Source organism: Eptatretus burgeri, chromosome 21, assembly GCF_056783735.1.
Source record: "Eptatretus burgeri isolate ZD-2024b chromosome 21, Ebu_testis_v1, whole genome shotgun sequence".
NCBI lineage: Eukaryota > Metazoa > Chordata > Myxini > Myxiniformes > Myxinidae > Eptatretus > Eptatretus burgeri.
In genome coordinates this window covers 1,150,334-1,153,763 of record NC_140981.1, presented here as the reverse complement: position 1 = coordinate 1,153,763, position 3,430 = coordinate 1,150,334, and the positions used below count along the sequence as shown (strand labels likewise).

The following is a 3,430-nucleotide window of genomic DNA, read 5'->3' as shown; positions in this document are numbered from 1 at the left end:
AAAACCCCAGATTACCAATAAAGGCTGAAAAGTTAATTAATTTTGTTGAAAAAAATCCCAGCTTACCTTGGGGTCCTCAAAACTCCAGATCACCAATAAAGGGTTAAACATGAATTCATTTTGAAGAAAAATCCCAGTTTACCTGAGGGTCCTCAAAACCCCAGATTACCAATAAAGGGTTAAACATGAATTCATTTTGTAGAAACGTTCCGATTCAGTCAGATTCAGAAATTATTCAAAAATCAATTCCCGATTCAGTCAAGTACTCTTCGGGAGAAGTTGATCAGTGTAAACAACCTCAGCGGTATAGTTCGCTGGAGCTATCTCTCTCTCTCTTTTTTTTATAATTTTTTCATCAACTGCCGTCACAACGGGAACCCAACGGTTTCACGGGTCATCGAGTTTCTATTAAAATTGGCAACGTTTTCATGAGCAAGCTCGTCCCTCACTTCCTCGGGGCAGCGGCTATAAAAGCTGGCTCAGTTTGGCCTTGGAAGGATTCCAAGAGGGGAATCTCATTCAATGGTCAGAGACACGATGCGGAATACCGGAAGATCGCCAAATCACCCTCGAGATCGAAGTCTCACGAAAATATCCAACAAGTCGATCCTCTCATTCGAATGGACGAAACAACAATCCGTCCCACACAACATTTCATGGTGATCGATTATTTTATTTATTGTCCCCCGCCCCTCCAAATAGGTCGGAGACGGAGACATTGAATGAGCTCCGTCTGACCGACCGATCATCCGTCCATGTACTTTTGTGTTCGTGATGTTTCAAAATCCGTTGAACTTTTATCTTTCATGTTGCAATTTGAACAGCTTGGTATTAGTTCAACAGTTTGACCAGTTGAACATCAATTTGACCAGTTGATCAGCTTGGAGCCATTGGACCCCTTTTAAAGGAAAGAGAAGAAGAAGAATTGCAGATTTATATTCCTCGTGACATTATCTCAACCTGGTTTGATTACAGGTGTGATTGGCTGAATTATGTTGCCATGGCAACCATCTCGGTATTTCTCAAAAATATTTCAAAAACTGTGATATTTCAAAAACCGTTCAAGATTTATCTTTCCTATTGCAACGTTTGTCAGGTGAGGTCAGGTGTGGGAGCATGCGCCAGAGCAGCGCGTCGCTGCGTCCACTTTCCGCCGGTACTCCAGGGGCCTCCATCTGGCCATTCCCCAGGCAGATGCCAGGCCCATCCCCATCTCCTTGAGATTCTGATCAACCTGCTGCAACCAGGTGGCACGTGGTCGGCCCATTGGCCTCCTCCATTCACGACACTCCCTCGCTGAGAGAATCCGATGAGCAGAATCAGCGTCAGGAAAACGAGCGACATGTCCATACAGCCGCAGCTGATGCTCACGGACTATGCAGGTAACAAATCTCATCCGAGTCTCTCTCAGCAACCGCTGACCTGACCTGACGTTGGACACAAAGTCTGACCAGTGATAGCCAAGGATTCTCCGAAGAGACCGGGTACCAAAGGAATTAAGTCTCCGTCTCAGATCCTTGGTCAGAGTCCAAGTCTCACATCCATAGAGCAAGACTGGAAGCACCAAGGACCTGAAGACTCAGACTTTCGTCGTCCCGCACAGGTACCGGCAGCGCCACACCCCATGATCCAGTGAATCTATGACTCCCCAGGCCCGACCCAGACTTCTATTGACCTCTGACTCGCAGCCAGCAGATACATGAATATCACTGCCAAGGTAAGTGAATCTATCCACGACCTCAACAACCTCACCACAAACAGACACAGACAGGACAGCAGCATTCAAGATGTCATCGAAAGCCTGGATCTTAGTTTTGACCCAAGAATCTGTCACTGCAGTTGACATCAAGTCCTTTTCTCCAACGACCTGATCTCAGATCATAAGTTGAGATTCAGACCCGGTCGTTGTCACTTGGACTTGCTGTTTCTGCTGTTTCATCGAAGGAAGGAGGCCCTCAATGCCAGGCATGAGATCAGGGCGGTCTCTCTGGAGGGATCTCGAGCATTTGACACAGTCTGATACCCCTGGTGGTAAAATACAAACAGAGAATGAATTCCATCAAGAAATTCAACAAATGGGGACATTCGATATTCCTCCTGTGTGACGTCACCAATAAATATAAACATAGGCCCTTGTGAGATTCGAACTCACGACCAATGGTTTACGGAACCAGTGCTCTAACCACTGAGCTAAAGAGCCAGGTTGATGATGTTTGATTTTGATTTGTTTATAAGGAGGCGATTTCAGAACAAAACTCACTGCAACCCGAACCCTGACTTGCTGTGTGCTCGTCCACGGTCCACGACTCCACGTGCTGACGCGATGCTTCACCTGCGTGAAAACAATGCCACGTGAGGTGAGCACGGAGAAGGTGATCATCTTTCCTGCAGACTGAGAAAAATGTTATAAAATTTAAACTGAAAACTTAACATCATTGCTTGGTTCCTCAGAAGAACACCAAGGGTAGTTTCAGCATGCACACGGGATGGTTTGAATGTCCCTTCTTTTCTATACTTTGCCACATGACACACACCTTGTTAAGGGACCTTTTCTCTAGTTTGCTACATGACACACACCTTGTTAAGGGACCTTTTCTCTAGTTTGCCACATGACACACACCTTGTTAAGGGACCTTTTCTCTAGTTTGCTACATGACACACACCTTGTTAAGGGACCTTTTCTCTAGTTTGCTACATGACACACACCTTGTTAAGGGACCTTTTCTCTAGTTTGCCACATGACACACACCTTGTTAAGGGACCTTTTCTCCAGTTTGCTACATGACACACACCTTGTTAAGGGACCTTTTCTCTAGTTTGCCACATGACACACACCTTGTTAAGGGACCTTTTCTCTAGTTTGCTACATGACACACACCTTGTTAAGGGACCTTTTCTCTAGTTTGCTACATGACACACACCTTGTTAAGGGACCTTTTCTATACTTTGCCACATGACACACACCTTGTTAAGGGACCTTTTCTCTAGTTTGCCACATGACACACACCTTGTTAAGGGACCTTTTCTATACTTTGCCACATGACACACACCTTGTTAAGGGACCTTTTCTATAGTTTGCCACATGACACACACCTTGTTAAGGGACCTTTTCTATACTTTGCCACATGACACACACCTTGTTAAGGGACCTTTTCTCTAGTTTGCCACATGACACACACCTTGTTAAGGGACCTTTTCTATAGTTTGCCACATGACACACACCTTGTTAAGGGACCTTTTCTATCGTTTGCCACATGACACACACCTTGTTAAGGGACCTTTTCTCTAGTTTGCCACATGACACACACCTTGTTAAGGGACCTTTTCTCTAGTTTGCCACATGACACACACCTTGTTAAGGGACCTTTTCTCTAGTTTGCTACATGACACACACCTTGTTAAGGGACCTTTTCTCTAGTTTGCCACATGA

General features: G+C 45.2%; 1 non-coding gene across 1 annotated transcript; it reads right to left on the bottom strand.

Annotated features, from left to right (window-relative positions):
- Nucleotides 1-2,127: 2,127 nt before the first annotated feature.
- TRNAT-CGU (transfer RNA threonine (anticodon CGU)) lies at nucleotides 2,128-2,200 on the bottom strand. Its single transcript has one exon. It is a non-coding gene; the product is annotated as a tRNA-Thr (tRNA).
- Between the last annotated feature and the right edge of the window lie 1,230 nt (nucleotides 2,201-3,430).